The 27452-nt window shown below is 40.8% G+C and overlaps 1 pseudogene; it reads right to left on the reverse strand.

Annotated features, from left to right (window-relative positions):
* LOC147433524 (uncharacterized) lies at positions 1-27406 on the reverse strand (annotated as a pseudogene).
* Positions 27407-27452: the final 46 nt, after the last annotated feature.

Raw genomic sequence — 27452 nt, forward strand, 5'->3', positions numbered from 1 at the left:
CTACACCAATTTGGTTGGGCAAGACTGCAACATAAAGCGGGGTTTTGAATGTGTTGTCCACTGCCCAAGAGTTATGACGAGAGAAACAAATTGCAATTTCAAGCATGTCCTCATCTTGAATAACAAGAATAAAAGGTCTCTTGCATTCATCATCTGCCCTCGGGTTGTACGGTTGGATAAATATGACCTACAAGAAAGCGCATGCACATGAACAAAAAAGCATGCTGAATGTAACCAGATGTTGAGCTCTCAATGGTACCTTCTTCAAATCTTGCAAGCAAAGTGATTCTATAAGCATGGTAGTCCATTCATGCTGTGAAAATTCTCCTACAATAAGGCCAAGAGATGCAACATAATATAGATGTGTAAAGAATTACTCGTAAAATGATACAATTGAGCCCTTGAGATGCTTTGGGAGAGAGTGAAATACCTTGTGTGCGCATCCGGTGTAGCAATATTCGCACCTCTTTTGGTATCATGAAGAACCGATATATCACACGATCAAGTGTAGATGCATGATCCATGTGAAGGTGTTCTTTTGACTTTGACATTTTTGCAACATGCCGGCAAGTGCCTATATCAAACATGTCCTTTGTGCAACATGCAATTATAGATGGATGCACTAGCAGTTGATAAAGGTCTACACAAGAGCCTGGTACATGTCACTTATGAGTATCTTGGACTTTGATAATCACCTTATCAAATTCTTCAAAGTGTTGGACCACATCCGCATCTTTTGGATTTTCATTCTCGTCGCTTGTCTACACCTTTTCGTTGAATGCTACCCCATTGATGGCACATGTATTCTTACACCCACTTGCTTAATCCATGCTTCTTTGTTGATCTGACCAAGACAAGCCTTGTCTGGTGCTTTATGTAACATTTTAATGGTCTACTAACTTGTGTATAGCGGAAATAATTTAGACATAGTGAGCATTTCATTAACAATAGATTCTTAATGAGCATAGCAAAAGTGCTTGGATGGAGAGAGAAACAAAAGCATAACACCTAGTTAGATAGGCATGAACAATACTTCAAAACGAGAGAGAAATTAAGCTATTGGCAACAGTTGAGGACCAGATTTACATGGAGCCGGTCCCCCCTCCAAAAGGCTTTATATTATAGGTTTACCCCATGAAGGGAGAGATTTTACAATACAATACTTTGTGTTCCTTCAATAACTTGCTGGTGCAATGAAGATGGAAGCTTCAAGCACCAAGTTTACACTTGAAAACACAACATCAATTCCCTCATGGTCTCAGACCCAAGACCTCACATACCTTTGAAGATGGTGAGAGCTAGCGGGGTATGAGAGTAGATCGAGAGGAAGAAGAAGTATTCTTACAAGAAAGAAGTATTTCTCCTTACTTAAGCACTCTTAATAGCTTATCATAGCTTAGTAATTAGCATGGTAGAGGAGATGAGCATGCATTGGAGCTTGACTGTTGGTTGGATTTGCATCACAAAGCCAAGAGTTGTTGGTGTAGACCTCCCTTCTCACAAGCTTTGAGTAGATGATGAGCTTTCCATTAAAGCTTGAGAAGGAGATAGTCTTCTTTACTTCCCACATGAGTTTGTGTGAGTGTGTGTGTGATAATGCCTTGAAAAAATCAGCCCCCTCTCTCTCTCTTGGTCGACCCCTCTTGCTATTTCCTCTTGCTGGCCCCTCATTGGCTCATGCCAAGCTTAGCCAATAGGAAATTAGAAGCATAATTGCTAGCCTTGTGAAATGTGTCCCACTTTCCGTTTTTGTGAGAGCTTTACGTATTTAAATAATTCAATTAAACACTCATTGGACCTCTTCGTCTTCTGGCCAATAGGAATCAGGCAAGCCATTGGGCTGCTGAATGCTCATTGGACCCCTTGGTAGACTGTCCAATAGTCTTCTAGAGAGCTTAATTTCTATTGGTTCTTTTATCAAGTGTTTTTAAATGAATTAAACTAAATTTACTCTAGCCTAATTCTCATTGGTCCACCTCTATGGCCATCCAATAGGATTTGAATGCACCTTGGGGGCAACTAGGTTAGGAACCTGACATGTGTCCACTATGCCCTTTTGTGTAAAGGGAAGCCTTGAGTGGTGTGTGTGTTTCTCTCTCATCCCCTACAAAAATGGCTCGCCCCCTCCTTAATAGGGATGTGGAAAGACTTTTGAGTCTTCCCACAAGCATCCAAATTTCCCTAAGGCTTGACCATTGAGCGTTTGATTTAATTTTGGAACCTAAGCTTTTTGGAAGTCTTAATGGGCTACACCCTAAGGTCTTTGAAGCACCATTCATGCACATTGCTCTTTTGCAGATGGTCCCTCTTTGGATCCCTATTTTCCCTCCTTTGGATCCCTACTGAAGCCGGCCTGCCAGCCTTACCAATATTCTAGCTTTTTCTCCCCTGGAACTTTCCCATATTAAATGATCAGTTTAACATGAGAAAATCATTTAGGAGAATTAGATATTAGTTATGATGACATTACCTTTCTCTTGAAATCATAGTCGTCCTCGACTATGAAGTAGAGACGATAAAGCCTAGTCATTAGTCTGTTTGCTAGCGGGTAGAGGATCCCTATTTTACCCTACGACATCGTCCCAAAATGGAAGACTAGTCCATTTGGTGCTTGAGAGCGTTAGCTGCCGCAAGCATGTCTGCACATTAGTCCGTATCAATCTTCCATAGTAGAGTGACAAGTTCTACTTGGTGTTGGGGAGATGTCATCTCCACAAACATGATCCTAAGCATACATACTTCTTAACATTTGTGCACAATAAAGAAAAAGAGAGTCTTATAAGACAAAAATTTTGTTCATTTAAACATTTTTACGCTTGCTTACTCTAGGGAAGCATTGACAAGGTTTAGGTTATCCTTTAATTGTATGCCTTGCATCCATCGAGCATCTTGAAAAGGATATTTCTTAAACTTAATTAGATATCATCGGATAATCTTACCGCCTTTCAATACCTTGTCTTCATGTCGGAGAATGGTCTCGGGCTGCAACACCTCTTCTTGGTCCTCGATCTCTGGTGGGTCTTCAATAGGCGGTTCTTGAGGTGGCTCTGCTTTGTAAGGCTTTAGTATGCTCACATGGAAAGTATTGTGTATGAGCCAATGACTGGGCAACTTGAGTTGATAGGCCATCTCATTGATTGGTCTAAGAATTTGGAAGGGACCATAGTACCTTTTTGCTAGCTTAGCATAGTACTTTTGGTGTCCCGTAGGAATCTTGCCCGTTGTGTGCCTTAATAGAGCCTTGGGAAATTTAAGCAAGACCCAATTATTTTGTTTAAAGGCTTGAGATCTTCTGTGCTTATCAGCAGAGCAGCCTCTTGCCTTTGCTGTGAGATAGAGATAGCATCCTTAATCTTTTGAAAAGATTCTTGTAGGTCTTGGCTATACTCATCTGCAACGAAGATCTTCCCTTGTACCTTAAGTAGCATGGGACTTTTGGATCTTCCCTTAGTTGCCTCAAAAGGTGCTTTTTCGGTGGAGGTATGTATAGTGTTATTGTAGGCATACTCCACTAATGGCGGTAAGTACTTCTCCCATTGGGACCTTTGATCTACTTTTGTTACATAGACTTTTAGTATATCAAGAATTGTTATGTTAGCTATTTCACTTTGGCCATCCTTTTGCGGGTGATAGGCCGAAGAGAAGTGTAGCCTTGTTCCTAAATTCTCAAAGAGACCCTTCCAAAAATTACTGGTCATTCTAGGATCTCTATCTGACACTATGGACATTGGCAAGCCATGGTACTTGAAGATTTGTGATATAAAGAGGGTTGCCATTTATGGGCTTTGATAGTCTTTTTGACGGGTATGAAATGTGCTTGTTTGCTAAACCTGTCTACTATCGTCCATATTCCTGTATTCCCATGGATACACTTGGGTAATCCAAAGATAAAATCCATGGATATGCTCTCCCATGGTGAATTAGGGATTGGCAAAGGTTGAAGCAATCCAGGTTGCTTCCCTCTATCAAACTTTGTCTTTCGGCATACCACACATTTTGAAACATACTCTTGTATGTTTGCTTTCATGACAGGACAATAGAAATATGTTTCTATCCCTTCTAGGTTAGACTGAATCCCACTATGCCCCGCATAAGGAGGAGCGTGACATTCATACATTACTTTCTCACGTAGTGAGTTAGTAATGCATAGTCTATTGCCATAGAGAAGATAACCATCTTGTAGGGAAAATGTTTGTTCTTTCTTCCCTAGTGCAAGGACTGAAATCACATCTCTAAAATCGGGATCATTAGTGTACTCATCTATCATCATAGAAGATAGATCATTGTGAGTTGCTATGGAAACCGCATTTACTCTCAGGCGTCTTGAGAGTGCATCAGCTATATGATTATACTTGCCAACAATGTGAGCAATATGAAAATGAAATTGCAAAAGGAAATTTGCCCACCTCATATGTTTGTCGGAGAGCTTGGTTTGCGTCATGAAGTACTTAAGGCTTTGGTGATCCATCCGCAGAATGAAAGGAGTCCCCAATAAATAGTGCTTCCACCACTCTAGAGCATGTAGAACTGCTAAGAATTGCTTCTCATATATGCGTAGATCTTGCTCAGCAGGGTCGAGCCTTCGACTTTCATAGGCTATGGCGTGTCCTTCTTGGAGCAAAACAACTCCAAGGCGATCACCACAGGCGTCACATTGGACCTCAAATGGTTTTGAGAGATCCGGTAGTGTAAGCACAGGTTGAGAGATAAGCTTTTCTTTAAGCTTTTTGAAATCATTGTTCTCCTTGGTGGACCATATATACCTAACGTTTTTCTTTGTTAGGTCATGTAATGGTCTCGCGATTTGTGAGAACTTTTCTATGAAGCGTCTATAGTATGCACGCATACCTATAAAGCTTCTTAGTTCATGTAGATTTCTTGGATTAGGCCATCCTTTTATTACCTCTAGCTTTGATGGATCCATTTGGATGCCAGCTTGAGAGACAATGTGACCTAAATATTGAATCTCTTGTAAGAAAAACTCACTTTTCTTTCAATTAATATAAAGTTTATTCTCTCATGAGACTTGAAATATTACCTGGAGGCATTGCTTGTATTCGTCTAGTGAGTTAGATTAGATGATTATATTATCAAAGAACACTCCAGTAAAGGTTCGGTGAGGCCTGAATAGCTTCTCCATCAAGCAATTAAATGTGGCTGGTGCATTAGTCAAGCCAAAAGGCATGACAATGTACTCGTAAAGACCAAACGTAGTACGAAATGCGGTCTTTACAATGTCTTGATTAACTATCCTTATTTGATTTTGTAGTCACTTTTTAGGTCAATCCTACTGAAGTAGGTCGACCCTTGTAGCTTATCAAATAGGTCTTCTACCTGTGGAACAGGAAACCTATTTTTGATAGTGATCCTATTTAGTGCTCTATAGTCAACACACATACGATATGTGCCGTCTTTCTTTTGCACTAATAACACTAGTGAACAAAATGGAGATGAGCTAGGCCTAGCCTTACCCTTCTCATGCACTTGTCGCATAATCTCCTCTTGTTGAGCTTGAGAAACTCTATAAGGAGGTTTATAAGGCGGTGAACTTCCTGGAAGAAGTTCAATTGCATGGTCATCATTGTCCCGTTTAGGAGGTAGTTCACAATGGATGTCATCGATAAAAACATCTTGAAATCCCTTGAGAAAATTGGATAACTTTAATTCCTTGTGATTTTTTGTATTTTCTTTTGCTAAAGCATTAGGTTCATTTTGAGAATCTTTAACAAAAATCATGTACACGGAAATAGAGCTCTTTATTGACTTATTGAAAGCTTGCTTATGTACAATGGGTATGGTGTTACCCAAACTCCTTAGCATCTATGTACATATCTTTCTCCCTCAACCTAAAGTAGATTTTCCTTTCAGGGAATTTAACATTGACAGCCATGCGATCAAACCAATGTGCCCCTAGGATTACATCCTGGTGCTTGAGAGGAGAGATATAGAAATCCTCCTTGCCCACATAGCTTTGGACATGGAGCCTCAATTTCCCAATTAAGGGGGTGATCGAGGCTTCTTGCCCCTTGAAAGCACCATCGACAGGTAGGACATCTCCCACCTCATAGGCTTGGATGCCTAACTTGGTGGCCAACTCTGTGGATATGAAATTGTGAGTAGAACCAAAGTCAAAGAGATGAAAGCATCATGTTCTCTTACCTTTCCCCAAGCATGGCATAGAGGAGATCCTTTGTGGTGAGCATCCTCTTCTTGGATTCGCCCAAGGTAGCTCGAGGAGGCCCATTTCGTGTATTCTTGTGGGGACAAGCACGATAGGCATGCCCTTGCTCCCCGCACTTGAAACAACGATTATCTTTACGATAATGCTCTAGCTCTGTAGGAGAGAGTTTATTTTTGCCTTTATAAACTCCCTTCTCCTTAGCTTTGTTGTTGTTGGCGTTGCCTTTAGGAGACTTTTGGACATTGTCCTTCCCCTTAAGCTCGTTATGGTCCTTGTTTTTCGTGGGCTTAGGATTTTTCTTAGCCCCTTGTTGGAAATTGATTTGTGAAGCCACCATGGTATGGTGTATGACTGCAGATATGGTGCGTGGCCTTTGGAAATTGACATACTCCACCATATCTTCATTTAAATTTGCACAAAATTGTTGCTTTTGCTCTCCAAAATCCATCTTTTTGAAGACAATGGCTTTGAGATGTAAATCCCAAAACTTGTCTACATACTTGTGAATAGATTCGTAGGGAGAGAGCTTCAAGCTTTGCCATTCGGTGAGTACTTTGTCTTTGGCATCGGTAGCCAAAAACTGCTTCATGATGGAAGCTCTTAAAGCTTTCTATGTTCGTGGAGCTTCACCGTTTGCTTGTAGGCTAGACCACCATTGCCTGGCAGACTTTTGAAAATGCATAGCTACATAGTGTAGCTTAGAGGACTCCATGAAGCCCTCATCTCCAAACGCCGCATCGAATTGTTTGATGAAGGCCAAGACTTTGTCCGTAGCACCAAAGGTGCCATCGTAGGTAAGGAAAGAGATGTTCTTTCCTCCCTCTTTGAACTTTTTGAGCTTGGATGACATCTTGCACGCGGCATAGGATTTCCTATGGCCTCTTCTTTTAGGTGGTTTAAGAGCTACACCATCACTTTCTTCAGAAGAGGAAGAGTATGAGGAGGATGGAGAAGAGGTGACCTCTTTCTCACCTTTTTCTTCCCTTGTTCCTCCTTGTCCACACCATCACTTTCTTCAGAAGAGGAAGAGGATGAAGAAGATGGAGAAGAGGGTGACCTCTTTCTCGCCTTTTTCTTCTCTTGTTTTCTCTCGTCCCTCTTTGAATTATGGTGTAGAGAAGTATGTGATGGTCTTCTCTATTTAGGGGGTGTTGGAGAGCGTTTTGCCCACCGTCTTTGTGGAGCCATCTCCACCGAGGTGGCAGGAGATTCACTTGTTTCTCGTTCTTTTAGTGGGGGCTCTATCGTTGAAACTTGAGTTCTCCTTTGGGAAGGAGATGCGTCGTCAAGTAGTAGGTTTTTGAGACCTTCGTATGGATCCTCTTCTTCTCCCCTTATTGGAGAGAGGCCTCTTTTGGAAGTCTCACAAGGAGGCTTCCTAGGTTCTCTCTCTTCTTGGTGGGGAGTTTACAAAATCCCATGAGTACGTAGCTGCCGTTGCACTTTACCTTGGAGGGATGGATTGCCCATGGCTTGTTGAAGCCTATTAACAAGGTAATTGACAAGCATAGGGGCAACATTAGTAGCCTGTTCATTAGCAAAATCAAAGCTATCAACATTAATTTCACTCTCTTTACTATTGTCAGCCATTCTAACAAATTTTAGGTGTAAAATTTTTAAGTGTACTTTGGCACTTCAAGTCCTAGTTGCTACTCCTCTTAACCCTTTAGAAAAGCACTCAAGCTCCTATACCCATGGCTCGAATATCATTAATTGCAAGGAATAGAAGAGAGGGTCTTTCACCACCAAAACAGCACCGGCTCCTGTCAAGATTCTATAGCTCAATAGTGGTTAAGCCGTAGGCAAGCCCTGTAGGACTCCACTATTAAGACCATAGCTCTCGACTATGATGCCCCATTATCTGCACGAAACAGGCGCAATGCAAGGCTGAAAAATCCCTATTCTACTTACTCGATTGCAATTTATAATACCAACTATTTATAGTTAGCTTGAGGACCTCTCTTCATGAGCAAGAAAAGAGAAACCAATAGCTCTGATACCAATCTAACATTTTAATGGTCTATTAACTTGTGTATAGCGGAAAATAACTTAGACATAGTGAGCGTTTCATTAAGAATAGATTCCTAATGGCATAGCACAAGTGCTTGGATGGAGAGAGCAACAAAAGCATAACACCTAAATAGATAGGCATGAACAATACTTCAAAAACAGAGAGAAATTAAGCTATTGACAATAGTTGAGAACCGGATTTACATGGAGCCGGTCCCCCCTCCAAAAGGCTTTGTATTATAGGTTTTCCCCATGAAGGGAGACATTTTACAATACAATACTTTGTGTTCCTTCAATAACTTGCTGGTACAATGAAGATGGAAGCTTCAAGCAGCAAACTTACACTTGAAAACACAACATCAATTCCCTCACGATCTCAGACCCAAGACCTCACACACCTTCGAAGATGGTGAGAGCTAGCAAGGTATGGGAGTAGATAGAGAGGAAGAAGAAGTATTCTTACGAGAAAGAAGTATTTCTCCTTACTTAAGCACTCTTAATAGCTTAGCATAGCTTAGTAGTTAGCATGGTAGAGGAGATGAGCATGCATTGGAGCTTGACTCTTGGTTGGATTTGCATCACAAAGCCAAGAGTTGTTGATGTAGGCCTCCCTTCTCACAGGCTTGGAGTAGATGATGAACTTTCCATTAAAGCGTGAGAAGGAGATAGTCTTCTTTACTTCACACATGAGTTTGTATGTATGTGATAATGCCTTGCAAAAATCAGCCCCCTCTCTCTCTTGGTTGACCCCTCTTGCTATTTCCTCTTGCTGGCCCCTCATTGGCTCATGCCGCTTAGCCAATAGGAAATTAGAAGCATAATTGCTAGCCTTGTGAAATGTGTCCCACTTTCCGTTTTTGTGAGAGCTTTACGTATTTAAATAATTCAATTAAACACTCATTGGACCTCTTCGTCTTCTGGCCAATAGGAATCAGGCAAGCCATTGGGCTGCTGAATGCTCATTGGACCCCTTGGTAGACTGTCCAATAGTCTTCTAGAGAGCTTAATTTCTATTGGTTCTTTTATCAAGTGTTTTTAAATGAATTAAACTAAATTTACTCTAGCCTAATTCTCAGTGGTCCACCTCTATGGCCATCCAATATGATATGAATGCACCTTGGGGGCAACTGGGTTAGGAACCTGACATGTGTCCACTATGCCCTTTGTGTAAAGGGAAGCCTTGTGTGTGTGTGTGTGTGTGTGTGTGTGTGTGTGTGTTGAAGGAGTACGAGAGGAAGTGCGACGCGAGAGAGAGTGCGAGAAGAAGAGCACGATGATATGGTGAGCTCGCTCTACTGTAATGTATAGAGCATAGTGAGTTCTTATTAGGTTTTTACAAAAGAATATGTGTACATACCTGGCGGCCCGCCCACTTACCTGGGCGACCACATTGGGCTTTATACCCCAACAACCTCCCACTTAAAGTCCAATGTGGTACTTTAAGTGTGAGAGAAGCTACTATACAAGCTAATATACAAGAGATGTAGAGAAGTGATGTACTACCATACACCTAACTGCTTGCGAAAATGCACAAAGCTTTCTGAGGGAAGTCCTTTTGTAAGTAGATCAGCAGGATTTTCTGTGGTGTGAACTTTGACAAGTTGAAGTTGCTTATCCTCGAGCATTTCCCTGATGAAATGATACTTCACATCCACATGCTTTGTCTTTGAGTGATACACTGGATTGCGAGCCAATTGTATAGCACTTTGACTATCACAATATAACACAGGCATCTCTTCTTTGATTCCCAAATCTGTTACTAGTCGATTAAGCCAAATTGATTCTTTGCATGCCTCTGATGCTGCAACATATTCAGCCTCTGTAGTAGACTGAGTAACACAATCTTGTAATCTAGAACGCCATGATACTGCTCCACCAGCCAATGTAAAGACATACCCTGACGTAGACCTTCGGTTGTCTAAGTCACCTGCATAATCTGAGTCTATAAAACCCTTTACACTTAGCTCCTGACTCCCATAGCATACACGCATACTCTTTGTAGCTTTCAGGTATCTCAATATTCCTTTCACTGCCTCCCAATGTTTCTTGCCTGGGTTTGACATGTATCGCTTACTACTCCCACTGCAAATGCAATGTCTGGGCGAGTAGCAATCATTGCATACATCAAACTACCCACTGCAGACGCATATGGAATCTTATCCATTTCAGCATGTTCTTACTCAGACATAGGACAATCTTGTTTGCTAAGTTTCACATATGGTGGCAGTGGAACACTCAATGCCTTTCCCTTCTCCATATTGAAACTGTCATGGGAACCGAATAATAGAGATTGATAGCAAAAGATAGAGAAAGAGATCTTTGTATTGATGAATCTTTGTAGAGTTTTGATACAACAGAGGAGCAAAATATATGGGCGCACTTCGTTGTACGGAGCTCGAACCTCCCGACCACCCCCGAGCTTCAGTTCGCTTGCATGCAGCGTCTCACTCGCACTCGCACTCGCACTCTCACTCTCACTCTCACTCGCACTCGCAGAAGAAGAGATCGGTGGATGATCCCCAAACGCACCACCCGTCGTGCTTTTATCCTTCTTTTCCTCGAAAAGCCTGCACGATTTTCGTACCAAGTATACCTGCGAGAATAATATAAGAAGGTGATCGCTAAGCGATCCGTAAAGGTTAGATTTCTATCATGACACTTTGTACAGATCCTGTTTCACACATTGATTTCTGCATCGCCTACAAAATAGCCAAAAGAACATACCTGTGCAACCAATTCAACATGATAATCAAAGCAAAAAATCATAATTATATACCTTCATAATTTCAATTGCCATACTCTACCATGAAGAAACAATCCACTTCTTGGTTGATAGCAGGGAGAACTGTATGATGTTGTATGTCTGTCTGTCCCTGTGTACACTACACTGCAGCTGTCTTCTGTTTGTTTTCATCATAATTTTTACAAACGAACTCAGAACAAAGTGATCCAGGTACTCAAAACGACGGGAATAGGTCTGGTCTACAAGGCAGCGCGAACAGAATTGCAAAAAACATCTCTATTCGGCTAAAAACGCAACTTTTAGGTCGCGACTCATAAAACCTCTATTTTTGGGTCTCCACTACTATTACAACTTATTTTAAGCCTACCCATGCATTTTAAGTTAAAACACATAAATATAAAACATTGATATTAATAAAAATCTCAATTTTACTGTCCATAGACAGACTATCTGTTATTCATTATCTTTATCAAATCCGTCTTTAGTGTATTATTAAAAAAAAAGAATATATGTTCTCTCTTAATATTTCAACTCATTCGTATAAGCTCTATTTAATAGACTATTCAACAATCTTTCAAATCGTGCTAACGAAAGGTATGCCCTGCTACATTCTTTTCGACTTTAAGAACTTCAAATATTAGTCCTATTACATTCTCCCCTTATCAAAATTAACTCTGTCCTCAGAGATGGTCTAAAGAGAGAAAAATTCTCTTTGCAAAACACTAAGATCAACCCATGATGCATCCTCTACTGGATAGTTCTGCCACTTAACCAAAACTTCCACAATGTCTCTATTTCTCATATGTTTAAAACGCCTATCTAGTACTAAGTCTGATTCTACAGTCAATGGTCCGTCATCTTTCAACTTAGAGTTGTCCTCTAAAACATGATGCACATTAGGAACATACTTTTTCAATAAACTCACATAGAATACATGATGCACTTTAACATGAGAAGGCAATTCCAATTTGTAAGCTACTGAACCAATGCGCTTCAAAATTTTAAATGGACCAACAAATCGTGGAGACAATCTTCTATCATTTCCAAGAATCAAATGAGACTTCTCAGGAATAACCATTAAAAAACCATATCACCAGTTTCATACTCCACAACACGATGTTTCTTGTCATAATACAGTTTATGTCTCTTTTGAGATTCCCTAATATTCCCCCTGATTTTGGCCAACTCGTTATCCATTTTCTCAAGCATCTCACGTGACAGTTCTACCTTATTCCTCGAGCTAAGAAAATTTATAGGTGTGGGACAGTTATAGCCATACATTGCCTCAAACGGAGTCATCCTAATAGATGAATGATATGAACTGTTGTATGCAAATTCAAGCAAAGGCAAATATTCATTCCAATTAGATTGGTATTCATTGACATACATTCATAACATATCTTCTAAAATACGATTCACCCTCTCCGTTTCCGCATCGTTTTGAGGATGGAAAGCATTAGACATGCGTAACTGGGTACCTATAGAGTCAAAAGTCGCTCTCCAGAAATGAGAAGTGAACTTAGAATCTCTGTCAGACACTATGCTCTTGGGCATGCCATGCAAACGAAATATCTCTTTCATAAACAAGTATGCAATGGTCAATGCACTATAAGTTATTTTTACAAGAAAGAAGTGAGCTTCTGTTGTGAGTCTATCTACCACCAGAAAGATCGAATCATACCCTCCACGAATAGTAGGAAGTCTAATGATAAAGTCCATGGATATACACTCCAACTTCTGTAAAGGAATGTCTAAGGGTTGAAGGTCACCAAGTATCCTCTTATGTTCAATCTTAACTTGTTGACATTGAAAGCATTCACGCACATAATTCTTAACATCCAATTTTATACGCAAAAAAAGAATGAACTTTTAATCTTTTCATATGTCTTACTCAATCCAGGATGACCAGAAAAAGGTGAGTTATGACACTCATGCAGAATTTGACTCTTAAAAGCAGAATTTGCAGGAATAAAAGCGGTCATAATAATACAGATTTTCCTTATACAAGTGATATCTGTTCTCATACCTCTCACCAATATTCTCACGCAAGAATTTCAAAATAGGCATATAAAAAGAATCATTTTCAACTTCAGCATGCATATCATCAATCAAATTGGATCGCACAACAGTCAACAAATTACCCATGGGCGTACGACTCAATGCATCTGCAACTTTATTTTCTTTTTCACACAAATAATTCAAATCAAAGTCATACTCAGCCAGTAATTCAATCCATCTTCTTTGTCTGTTATTTAACAATGGATGAGTGAAAATATACTTCAAGTTTTGATGATCAGTACGCAATTCAAATTTTACACCAAGCAAGAGATGACGCCAATGCTTCAATGCATGAACAACAGCAAGCAATTCTAGATCATGTGTTGCATAGTTCAATTCATGTCGTCTTAATTTCCTAAACTCATATGCAACCACTCTTCCTTCTTGTGTCAAAACACAACCTAATTGTTCACCACTAGCGTCACAGGACACAACAAATGGTTTGCCCATCTCAGGAACTTTTAAAACAAAATTTTCCGCTATTTTAGCCTTCAAGGTCTCATTAGCAGTCTCACAGCTAGAAGTCCACACAAAACCCTTATCTTTCTTGGTCAATTCGGTAAAAGGACTTGCTATCTTAGAGAAATCTTTAATGTGTGCTCTCTCATATTGTGCTAGACCCATAAAGCTTCTTACATCTCTTACTAACATAGTCTTAACTTTATCAAGATCAATGTGAATCCCCTCTTTAGAAATCACTCTTCCCAAATACACAATCTGATCCTTTGCAAAAGAATACTTACTTGCTTTGGCATACAATTTATGTTCACGCAAAACCTCAAATGTTTTCTTTAAGTGCAATGCACGATCTTCTTCATTCGTAGAATACACAAAAATATTATCCAAGAATACCAGAATGAAGTCATCAAGATACGGGTGAAAAATATTATTCATTAAGCAGATGAAAGTTGTTGGTGCATTAGTCAAACCAAAAGCAAGAACTCTAAATTCATAATGTTCATAACGTGTACGAAAAGAAATCTTTAGAATGTCCTCGACCTTAATGCGGATTTGATGGTAGCCAGAACGAAGGTCAACCTTTGAAAATATTGTGGCACCACTCAAATGACTAAGCAGTTCATCTATGTGAGGAAGAGGATATTTGTTCTTAATGTTCTGTTTGTTTAATCCCCTATAGTCGATGTATAACCTATATGTACCATCCTTTTTCTTTTTGAATAACACAAAACTACCCCAAGGAGATACACTAGGCTTAATGAAACCCTTTTTTCAACAGATCATCAAGTTGTATCTTGAGCTCTTTAAGCTCATCAATATTGAACCTGTATGGAGCTCTTGAATAAGGTGTTGCTCCTGGATATAGATCTATGGCGTGGTCTACCGCTCAAGGCGGAGGCATACCAGGAAGATCGTCCGGAAACACATCCTTAAATTCATGTAAGAGATCCTCTATAAATTTTGGATTTGTCTCTTTATATTTATCCCCAGATTCTCTTTAATCTCATTAGCAAACACAAGCAACGTCTCACACAAGCAAACACAAGCAACGTCTCACACTCTTATCTAAGTCACCTTATCAATTCCATTGCCAAAATTAGATTTAGAATCTCTTTCTTTCCACAAAGAGTGTGACTTATCATCATCAAATGATTAAAGATATATATATTTTTCTTAACAATCAATCAAAACATGATTTTCAATGATCTAATTGATACCAATGATAACATCATGCATATCAATGTTTATGTTATAGAAATCATCTTTATGATTTCGACTCTTCAAAGAAAAAAAAAAAATTTCTACTAACTCTTTCGTGGAACTATTATTACCACTAGTTAAGTCCACAAGTCTTTTAACTTCTCGATTTAATTTCAAGTTTAATTTCTCAATCAATTTAGACGATAAGAAACAATGAATACTATCCAAATCAATTAAGAAATTCAAATTTTAATCTTAACTTCTACGCATAAATTCGATCTCACAGAAGCTTTCAAAGGACGTATCAAAGACATAAAACATCACAAAGAAGAGGTAGATGACTTACCTTTATCGTACGCATCGCCAAAAGTCTCCAATTGAGCCATCTTGGTACGTATTGTCTTATGGGTCACCTTCCTCGAGCATTCGAAAGTCTCGTGGTCGTGTTCTCGATATTGAAAGTATAATCCAAATCTTTGAGTTCTTCAATCCACGCTTCTAAATCTTCGCATATCTTTCTTATGCCATCAAACTCTTTAAGCTTAGCCTTCGTTAAGAATGATTTGGTTGTCGCTTCTCCCATATCGTCATCGTTTCTTTTGGCGGTACCCCAACGCCGCCACGATGATTATTGTTTTCAGGTGGATTAGCATGGTTTTCACCTTTATGTTGGCCATCAAGGTCTACATAGATATCAAGCTCTCGTGCTGCTTTGCCCCGCAGAGCCTCAGCACGCTCCCGATTTGTAATTTTCATATCTTCTCATAGTCGCCGAATCAGGTCTTCTTGCTCCTTCATCCTCCTCTCGTATCCTTCCATGTCCAGAATCAACCGCTTGCTCTGATACCAATTGTCATGGGAACCGAATAATAGAGATTGATAGCAAAAGATAGAGAAAGAGATCTTTGTATTGATGAATCTTTGTAGAGTTTTGATACAACAGAGGAGCAAAATATATGGGCGCACTCCGTTGTACGGAGCTCGAACCTCCCGACCACCCCCGAGCTTCAGTTCGCTTGCATGCAGCGTCTCACTCGCACTCGCACTTGCACTCTCACTCTCACTCTCACTCGCACTCGCAGAAGAAGAGATCGGTGGATGATCCCCAAACGCACCACCCGTCGTGCTTTTATCCTTCTTTTCCTCGAAAAGCCTGCACGATTTTCGTACCAAGTATACCTGCGAGAATAATATAAGAAGGTGATCGCTAAGCGATCCGTAAAGGTTAGATTTCTATCATGACACTTTGTACAGATTCTGTTTCACACATTGATTTCTGCATCGCCTACAAAATAGCCAAAAGAACATACCTGTGCAACCAATTCAACATGATAATCAAAGCAAAAAATCATAATTATATACCTTCATAATTTCAATTGCCATACTCTACCATGAAGAAACAATCCACTTCTTGGTTGATAGCAGGGAGAACTGTATGATGTTGTATGTCTGTCTGTCCCTGTGTACACTACACTGCAGCTGTCTTCTGTTTGTTTTCATCATAACTTTTACAAACGAACTCAGAACAGAGTGATCCAGGTACTCAAAACGACGGGAATAGGTCTGGTCTACAAGGTAGCGTGGACAGAATTGCGAAAAACATCTCTATTCGGCTAAAAACGCAACTTTTAGGTCGCGACTCATAAAACCTCTATTTTTGGGTCTCCACTACTATTATAACTTATTTTAAGCCTACCCATGCATTTTAAGTTAAAACACATAAATATAAAACATTGATATTAATAAAAATCTCAATTTTACTGTCCATAGACAGACTATCTGTTATTCATTATCTTTATCAAATCCGTCTTTAGTGTATTATTAAAAAAAAAGAATATATGTTCTCTCTTAATATTTCAACTCATTCGTATAAGCTCTATTTAATAAACTATTCAACAATCTTTCAAATCGTGCTAACGAAAGATATGCCCTGCTACATTCTTTTCGACTTTAAGAACTTCAAATATTAGTCCTATTACATTGAAACGTTGCAAAACCTTGTCAATATACTCTGTTTGAGATAACCAAATCAACTTCTTTGATCTGTCTCTCTCAATGCGCATACCAAGTATATGACTTGCCTCCCCCATGTCTTTCATGTCAAACGATTTTGCCATCTTTGACTTCAAAGCTGAAATTTCTTCCAAGTGCTTGCCAGCAATCAACATGTCATCCACATACAAAATAAGGATCAGCCAACTGCCATCCTTAGCCTTCTTTGTATATAGATAGTGATCGAACTCACTACGTTTGTAGCCTTGAGAAATCATAAACTTGTGGAACTTATGGTACCATGCCCTCGGTGATTGTTTTAAGCCATAAAGACTCTTTAACAACTGGCATACCAAATCTTCCTTGCCTTTGTCAACAAACCCTTCTGGCTGTTGCATGTAAATTTCCACATCTAAATCACCATGCAAGAACGCTGTCTTGACATCCATTTGGTGCAACACCAAATCTAATATGGCAACCAATGCAAGAAAGAATCTCAATGTAGTCATCTTGACCACCGGAGAGAAGACTTCATCAAAGTCAATGCCTTGTTCTTGCTTAAAGCCCTTGGCAACAAGACTTGCTTTGTACTTTGGCTAACTATCATGAGCGGTGATCTTATAACTGTAAACCCATTTACAAGGTAGAGCCTTTTTTCCCTGTGGTAATTTAACTAGCTTCCATGTCTGGTTTTTATGCAGAGCTGTCATCTCTGACTGCATGGCTAATTGCCAATTCCCGGAGTCCTTCATTTGCACTGCTTCCTTGTAACATGAAGGCTCATTGCAATCAGTCAACATGACATAATTCATAGATGGAACAAACCTATCAGGAGGTCGCGTGATACGTCCAGATCTACGCAAAATAGGTGGCTCAGGCTCAGCCACAACCTGTGGTTCCACTCTATCCTGTCCTTGCTCCTCTTGAGCCCTGACATTTTGTCTTGCACGTGCAGGTCCATCTTCTTGGAAGACAACTCTTCTAATCTCCTCAACCCTCTCTGGTTTAGAATGATATTTGGCTTCATTAAAGTGAACATCATTGCTGCGGATAACCTTTCTGGATTCGGGATCCCAAATTCTGTACCCCATCTCACCAGAATTACCATAGCCTAGAAAGATGCACTTTCTACTCTTTGGCTCAAGTTTGTTCCTAAATTCCTTTGCAACGTGAGTATATGCCTCACAGCCAAAGACTCTGAGATGCTTGTATGAGGACACCTTGCCTGACCATACCATCTCTGCCACTAAATCCTTCTGCAAAACCTTGCTAGGAGATCTATTTATAAGATGAACAGCTGTTGATACAGCTTTAGCCCAAAACCCATTTGGCAGCTGTGCATTAGACAACATACTTCTGACCTTCTCTTGTATGGTCCTATTCATCCTCTCAGCAACACCATTTTGAGGAGGATTGTAAGGAGCAGTAAGTTCACGTTTTATACCTTTTGACTCACAAAAGTCCTGAAAGGCCTTTGAAACATACTCTCCACCATTGTTAGTGCGTAAGCATTTAAGCTTCTTGCCACTCTGATTCTCCACAAGTGTCACAAACGTTTTGAAAACACTAAACGCTTCATCCTTGTGCTTGAGAAAGTAAACCCATACTTTCCTCGAGTAATCATCTATAAATGTCATAAAGTAAGAAGCTCCCCCTAGAGATAGGTTAGGCATAGGTCCACACAAATCACTATGAACAAGTGCCAACTGTGTATCTCTTCTACTTCTTCTGTGCTTATGTGGCTGCTGTGTTTGCTTACCATACAGACAATGTTCACAGAATTCAAAATCATTAAATGACAAGCCAGGCAAATAACCAGAACGAGACAAGATTTCCATTCCCTTCTTGGACATATGTCCTAACCGCTATGCCACAAAGAAACGTTCGGCTGCTCGGTTACATTGATTACATTTTTAGAGACATTTGATACATAAATGATGTAAAGTCTGCCAGACTTTACTCCATGTGCTACTGTCATAGAACCCTTGGATATCTTCCACATGTTGTGTCCAAAAGTGGTGACGTAGCCAGCATCATCAAGTAAACCTGTGCTGATAAAGCTCTTTGTAATTGCGGGAACATGTCTCACATTCTTCAGCCTGAAAGAAGAGCCATTCTGAAACTTCAATTGAACATCTCCAACACCTAAGATCTCACATGTCTGGCCATTGCCTAGCCGAACATGATCTTTAGTGGTCACATAAGAAGTAAACCACTCCTTGTTTGGAGACACATGAAGTGATGCCCCTGAGTCTATAATCCAGTCACTCAGTGCATTTCCATCAGATGCTGTAAGAAGAGCTGAGTCCATTGTATTCTTCAAGAAGTAGATGTCTCCTGACACTAGACTGTCATCCTCTGCAACAATGTTTGTCACATTTATTTCTTGAATCTTCACTGAGGACTTGTTCTTCTCACCATGGTCTTCAGCTTTCTCTTTGCCTTTTTCTGCTTTCCATTCTTTGCAGTCTCTTTTCATGTGACCCTTCTTGCCACAATGGTAGCATTCTATGTCACTCTTGCCTTTAGTACTGCGGGACTTGCTACGAGACTGATTCCTCTTTCCACCTTTGTACTTTTCTTTGGTCCTTCCCCTGACAACTAAGGCTGTTCCTTTGCCTTTGCCCATTGTCTTTCTGTTGGTTTCTTCAGTAAGCAGAGTGCCTTCTACACCTGCTATGGTCAAACCATCTGGAGGTGCAGAATTACTCAAAGCTGTGCGAAAAGTGTCCCAACTTTTCGGCAATGTGATCAACAGGAACATAGCTCTAACAGGTTCATCAAACTTGACACCTTGAGCTGACAAATTGACTGTAGATGGTGTTGAATTCATTCAGATGATTGGACATAGGTGTCCCTTCTTTTATCTTCAAGTCAACAAGCTTCTTAAGCCAGTATACCTGTGAAGCTACACTCTGCTTCTCATAAAGATCACTCAGCTTTGTCCATGCTTGATAAGCCGACATCTCGTCTGCTACATTGAAGTAAACGCTTTCTGCCAAAGTCAGCATAATGGTAGAAAGTGCCAATTCATCCATTTCGCTCCATTCATCTTCGTCTATATCTTGTGGTTTTATCCCCTTGAGATTTATAGGTTTTATCTGCTTCTTTTGTACCAACACGTGCCAAATCTGCTTCTTCCACAATGGGAAATTGGTTCCATCCAGCTTCTTGATATTGTAAAGAGCAGTGTCTTGTGATCCAGCCATAGCTACGCTTCACAGTAGTTTACTTTCCTGGGAAAAATTCAGCAGAGTTTCCCCTGTAAACTGACCTCTGAACCAATATCAACCTGTCACAAATGAACCAAGAAAGCTTCAAATTCTGCAGAAATTTCTGCAGAGTCTCCTTTGTAAAATGGCTCTGGTGTACTCAAAAAATAGACCAAAAAACAGCTCAAAAAACCACTGTCTCTCTAATACTGTAAGCTGTGGGTAAACCTGTCCTGCACCTGTACTGTCTCTCACTGTCCTGTAAGCATAGACTACGACAATGCCTCAACGGCAGTAAAGCAAAGATGCAATCCCAACTGTCTAACTCACAGTCAATACATCCTAGCTGCCTATCTAAGGGTGCTCGAGGGATCGCTCCAAGACCTGTATCACCGAAAGGATCTCAACATTCGAGAATCCCCCATCTCAATAAAACCTCACTCGACCCTCAAAAAGGCCACAGTAAATCTGATAGTACATAGACTTCCCACAAAGTCATACATCCACAAATTTCCCACTATATGCTGTAACCGCTGCGGCGGTTGTTTGCTGCGTGACTCACAGCCAGCAAACCCTCAACAGACATACATCATCTCTGACAATACATCCCATGTGGAAGTACCTGTAATGTCAGGATGAAATCTGGAATATCAAGCAGGAAACACAAGCTACCTGATGAACTAGTGGATGTCGCCTACAATCTGTGTAGATGTGCCCGTGTCGTATGTGACACGCCTCCAAGAACTGTAAGCCGTCCTTCGATGTGTAGACAACCACAAATCAACACTCTGGGAGTGCCGATATCCTCAACACCTGCAGTCGTAGGCCGAAACCCCAAATTTGCAGAGTCGGATCTGCACCCGCCGAGACCACGTAGTCGAAAATGGCATCCGCAGAACTTTGTCGAAGCCGAATGGTGGCTGAGATGACCTCAGAATGAAATTCTGAGAACACCCAGCCCTTTGGGCTGTCCCACAGGATTTGGGGCTGTGTCTTCGCCTGTCGAATCTCAATCCAATCTGAGCAGGTGACTCTGGCTACCTGCAAATGCTGCCTCGAGCCTCGATCTGAGCTCTGATACCAGTTGAAGGAGTACGAGCGGAAGTGCGACACGAGAGAGAGTGCGAGAAGAAGAGCATGACGATATGGTGAACTCGCTCTACTGTAATGTATAGAGCATAGTGAGTTCTTATTAGGTTTTTACAAAAGAATATGTGTACATACCTGGCGGCCCGCCCACTTACTTGGGCGACCACATTGGGCTTTATACCCCAACATGTGTGTGTGTGTGTGTTTCTCTTTCATCCCCTAAAAAAATGGCTTGCCCGCTCCTTGATAGGGATGGGGAAGACTTTTGAGTCTTCCCATAAGCCTCCAAATTTCCCTAAGGCTTGACCATTGAGCATTTCATTTAATTTTGGAACCTAAGCTTTTTGGAAGTCTTTATGGGCTAAACCCTAAGGTCTTTGAAGCACCATTCATGCACATTGCTCTTTTGCAGATGGTCCCTCTTTGGATCCCTATTTTCCCTCCTTTGGATCCCTATTGAGACCGGTCTGCTAGCCTTCCCAATATTCTAGCTTTTTCTCCCCTGGTACTTCCCCATATCAAATGATCAATTTAACATGAGAAAATCATTTAGGAGAATTAGATATTAGTTATTATAACACGTTATCATGATGTTCACCAATTGTTGCTCCACTTGGGATAGGGTTGTCTCAATTGATGTGCTTGAAGTAGTAGTAGACCAGCTACAAATAGGCCTAAAGAAGACATCATGGGAAATAGGTTTTGTTGAAATTAGGGTTGCAGAGAAACGCACACAGCTTGGAGAAGATGAAGGAAGCTCAAGGCACACAACTAAGAGTGTATTACTTTGTGTGCAATGGAAAGATAGATAGCCCTAGAGTGATGGGCGTATATACAATGCACAGGGGGAAAAAACCTCCTAAAGAGGGAAAAAAAGCCCCAACGGTCCTAATGTGCACACACATCACTACCACATGTATATGGTAACAATTCCCCCCTGGAGTGATGCGGTGAACGAGAGTTGGCACATGAGTAAAGGGAAGTGCCATGCCCTAAGGATCAGTCCACAAAGGGGAGTAAGCCCAAAGCTTTGCGGAAAGCTTCGAGCTTCTCACGAGACAATACCTTTGTGAAAAGATCTGCAGGTTGTCCTGTGTTGGCACATAAGCCAAGCTGATCTCTCCTGTTGAGAGCCTCTCCTTGACATAGTGGTAATGCACCTCAATGTGCTTTGTGCGAGCATGAAAAACTGGGTTCCTCGCAATTGCCAATGCGCTCTGACTGTCAGTGTAGATAGTGTTGGCAGTGTCCTGTCCAACACCCAAATCAACCATAAGGCGTCTGAGCCATACACACTCAAACGTAGCTGTGAAGACTGACCTGTACTCAACCTCACAACTAGAAGTGGCCACAGTAGGTTGCTTCTTGCTCAACCATGATATACATGAATTGCCAAGCATGAAACAAAAACCACTTGTGGACACTCTCGTGTCAAAACAACCAGCCCAATCTGAGTCCGAAAAAGCATGTAAGTCTGGCGGGAATGATCCCCCCTTGGGATAAAACAAGCCAAGATGTAAAGTGCCACTAAGGTAGCGGAAAATCCTCTTGACAGCCTACCAATGCTTAGACCCTGGGCTATGCATAAATCTGCTAACTTGTGAGACTGCAAACTGAATATCCGGCCTCACATTGCATACATAAATGAGGCATCCAACAACAGTTTGATAAAGAGTGACATCTGCAGGATCAACAGCATCATGAAGACTCATTTTCAACCTATTTCCATGGGAGTGGCAATAGGTTTGCAATCCTCAAGTGCAAATTTTACATAGCAATGTCTCTATGTAACTTTTCTGACACAAGGCAATACCACCATCACACTGCTTAATTATATACCCAAGTAATGATGCAACATCCCCAAATCTTTCATCTTGAAAGTAGCATTCAAATCAGCCTAAAATTCAGCAATATGTCTCTCATTTCGTCCAGTGATCAACAAATTATCTACATAAATAACCACAATGAGAAGTACATCACCCTCACACTTTACATACAATGTGATTTCTGTTGGACTGTTACGAAAGCCTTGTTTTACCAAATGAGTGTCAGCTTTCTCATACCAAGCACGAGGAGATTGCTTCAACCCATACAAAGCCTTCTTACATCTGCACACTTTGTCCTCTTGTCATTTCTTGACAAAACCGCGAGGCTGCGTTACATAAACTTCCTCAAATATGTCACCATTCAAGAAAGTAGTAACAATGTCTAATTGATGTACATCCCAACCAAAATGAGCCGCCAATGCACATAGAAAATGCAGAGTAGTCATCCGACAAGTGGGAGCAAAATTCTCTTCATAATCTATGCCTTTTTGCTATGCATAACCCTTTGCAACAAGTCGAGCCTTATGGCGATTGATCTCACCATCCGGCTTGCATTTCAACTTGTAAACCCACTTTGTACCAATGGCCTTTTTGCCAGGAGGCAAATCACATAAAGTCCATGTGTCATTTTCTATAAGTGCATCATATTCTGATTGCATGGCAGCCATCCAATTTTTTGAATCCTGTGCTTCATCGAAAGACAGAGGTTCCTCAACATCATGTAGGCTAGACACAGCCAAAGTATAACATTCTGATGCATAAGATGCATGGCGACTAAACAAAGCTGCATCCAATTTACTATCATGCAATGTATGCACCAACCATTTTGGCATACCTCTAGCCTGCTCATTTTCAACCCTTTCCTCATCAAGTACATCATGTATATTTGCATCAGTAATAGGCTGATCTATAACATTTTTTGAAACCCCCGTAGGCTGTACATTTGCCTCATTGGAATTTACATTCGTATTTCCAGCACTGAAAAGAGGCAACAAAGTGTCATAAATGTCATGTGAGCTTACATTACTGTCTCTAGTACATGACAACAAGGGCTGAACAGAATCTTCCACAAACACTATATCCCGTGAAACCAAAATACGCTTTGTTTGCGGATGATACAACCTGTAACCTTTTCTTTCAGCACTATAACCAACAAAAATACATTTGACAGCCTTATATCCACTTTTCTGCGCTGTGTTTGTGGCACGAAAGCATATGCCAAACAACCAAAAACACGCATGTGCTCAATAGAAGGCTTTCTATCATGCCATGCTTCATATGGAGTAATAGATTGCAAAGCTTTTGTAGGACACCTGTTTAGTACATAAGTGGCACACATGATGGCCTCAAGCTAAAAAGAATGCGGCAAAGCTTGACTTTTGACCATACATCGTGTCACTTCCATAAGTGACCTGTTTTTCCTCTAAGCAACACCATTTTGCTGAGGTGTATAAGGCACTGTACATTGGTGTTTTATCCGATGACTAGCTAGAAATGCATTAAATTCATGAGACATATACTCCCCCCCTCGATCGGAACGGAGGGTGCCCATAGTACATTTCGAGACATTTTCAACCATAGCCAAAAATTGTTTGAAGCACATAAAACCTTCGGACTTCGCTTTAAGCGGAAATACCCATGCATGCTTGGAGTAATCATCAATGAAAGTCATGAAGTAAAGGTAATTGCCCAAGGACGGAGTTTGCATGGACCCACAAACATCACTATGCACAAGTTGCATTGTGCATGTGGCCCTAACTGAACCATCCTTTGGAAACTTCAAACGCTGCATCTTACCCAAAATACAGCCTTCACAAACATGTTTGACAGGTGCTTCAATAGGCGGCAAAGAAGCAACCATATCAGATTTCTGCAAACGTAGCAAACTGGCAAAATTCAGATGATCAAAACGTGCATGCCAGAGTTTTGCATCTGAAATAGCCCTTGAATCTGCAACTGCATTTGCAATATTTTGTCCACACTTGTCATACAAAGTGAGCTTATACAGCCCACGACAGAAAAGCCCATATGCAACAATTTCATCACCAAAACTGAGATCATGAACTATACTTATGTCATCCACAAATTTGACTACAAGTCCAAGTCTAGCAAGTACAGATACAGACAAAGGATTCTTCTTGATTTCAGGTACATAAAGTGCATCAACAAGAGTGAAAAAACTGCCATTTGCAGCAGTAAGCACAATCTTTCCAACTCCATGAATCGGATAAGAGGCATGGTTGACACAAGTGACTGAATTCCCATGAGGGACAAACTCGAGAGAGAGGCGAACAATTCACGATGTGAGGTAATGTGCTTTGTAGCACCACTGTCGAAATAACACATGTGAATCTGCAGCAACTGACATGCATGCATCATGGACATCAGGATTGTAAGTGCACTCTCTACTAAAAGCCCATTCTGCATCAACATCAGCATCACAGTCTCCTTTCACAGAAGACTCAACAATGGCTGCATTGTTAGTGGAACCAGCATTTGCAGTGGAACCACCCTCTTTTTTTTAGCCTCTTTGGCCTTAGGACACTGCTTGATCAAGTGATCATTAGCTTTACAATAATGGCAACACATCTTCTTTTTGCCCTTATCACCAGAATTTCCAGACGAATTGCTGCCAGCAGAAGCATTAGGAAAATAATTTTTGCCACTGGCAGTAGAACCATAAGAAGTGGCTGCATTGCTGTTACCACCCTTTCTTTGAGAAGCAATAAAAGCCTGTTCAACTACACACTGCCTAGTCCTATTTTTTCAGGAAAGTGACTCTTGCAATAGCAATGTGCATAATGCATCAAACTTGACAACTTCAGGATTTCCTTGGGTCATAAGTCTCCAAGTACTAGCAAAAGTCTGGTAAGAATCTGGTAAGGCATCAAGAACAGTCTGCACAAGGGAACTGTCTGGAATGACTTCACCTGCAAAAATAAGTTGCTCAATGATATCCTTGACACCAGCAAGGAAAGTGTCCATATCATCTTCCTCATGCATAATCTTTGACTCCAGCTCTTTACGCAGCAAAGCAATTTTAGCCTCATTGGGACTTGCATAAAGGCCATCCAAAATATCCCAAGCCTGTATTGCAGATTTTGCTGAACGAATGTGAGGAACGATGGTGCGCTTCACAGACAATGCAATCAATGCATGAGCCTGCGCATTCTTTACATCCCAACGAGATTGTTCTTTCGTAGGCAAAATAACTCTAATAGCAGTAATCCTTGTAGCAAGACTTGCCACATCCTCAACATTGCCTACATCCTCAGAACCAGGACGTACATCAATGCCCTGCACAATGTTCTAGACGCCCATTGCATCATGTAAGCCCACATAGGGTAATTGTCCCCATCCAATCTGTCCTCAACAACAAACATCTTGAACACATATGTGTTGTTGTCAACGATGGTAAATGTTGTACCTGATGTGAAAACTACCCAAAAAGAGGAGAAACAAAGCGGGAACAACACGTGCTATATAGCACAAACCGTAGAAGACTGTAAGGCACTTGTTACGCAAAAAACGGCACTGACTGAAATTTTGCACAAAATGACGAAATAACCTGTGCAGTACTGCCTGTAGCGAAAACGGAGGCCGAAATGAGCCCAAATTAGAAATCTGAGCAGACTTAGCTCTTTGAGCTAACCCAATTTTTTTGTCGACCTGCGAACGCTTGCCAAAGCTCATAGAAATCGGAGAAAGTGAGCAGGCATGTACTGGAGCTGCTGACGACTAAGCTCGGGAGGACGCAACCTGCTCTGATACCAATTGTTGGAATTAGGGTTGTAGAGAAATGCACACAGCTTGGAGAAGACGAAGGAAGCTCAAGGCACACAATTGAGAGTGTATTACTTCGTGTGCAATGGAAAGATAGATAGCCCTAGAGTGATGGGCGTATATACAGTGCACGGGGGAAAAAACCTCCTAAAGAGGGAAAAAATGCCCCGGCGGTCGTAATGTGTTCACAAACATCACTACCACATGTATATGGTAACAGGTTTCTCTTCCAACAAACAACCGCACGCAATTACCGAATCTCTTATGTAGTCATGAGATATCCCATGTTTTCTCATCTCAATGCACCATTCGGTCTTGATTGTGTTAATAGTGGCAGCCACTGCCAAGTGTTTTTCATGCCTTGAGGGACAATGGGCTGCATGTACAATGCACGCCCAATCTTCTATGTATGCGATTTTCAGTCCTGATGGTTTCAGCCGCAAGTAGAGTTGTTGTGAGGTTGCAATTGGAAAGAGGGAGATATCATCTCTCATTCTATTCCACCTCTTTAGAGTCATCAAACCTCTCACGTCATGTGCGTTCAGAATTAAAAACAACATTGTGATTACCCCAGCCAAATCCTTCACCATTAAGGAGTACATCTTCTCATCGACAAGTGAGAAGAATGTGTTTGAGAAGTATTGTAATGCATCTAAGGAAGCCCTCAAGTCCTCAACATCAGGCAATGGATCCATACAAACATCCATTTCATCCCCAAGATTATGATCTCCAAAAAGCCATACTGATCTAGATCATCATCGCTTGATTGGCCCTCCATAGTAGTGGCAAAACCAAGATAATCTTTAAACGAAAGATTGGTTGCATTGTTGGCTTGATGCACCAACAGGAGCATAATAATGCAAGACTAACGATTTTAACCCCTTGCATGCAACCCAACT

This window comes from Adiantum capillus-veneris, chromosome 19 (genome assembly GCF_014529385.1).
Source record: "Adiantum capillus-veneris isolate H3 chromosome 19, ASM1452938v2, whole genome shotgun sequence".
NCBI classification, from domain to species: domain Eukaryota; kingdom Viridiplantae; phylum Streptophyta; class Polypodiopsida; order Polypodiales; family Pteridaceae; genus Adiantum; species Adiantum capillus-veneris.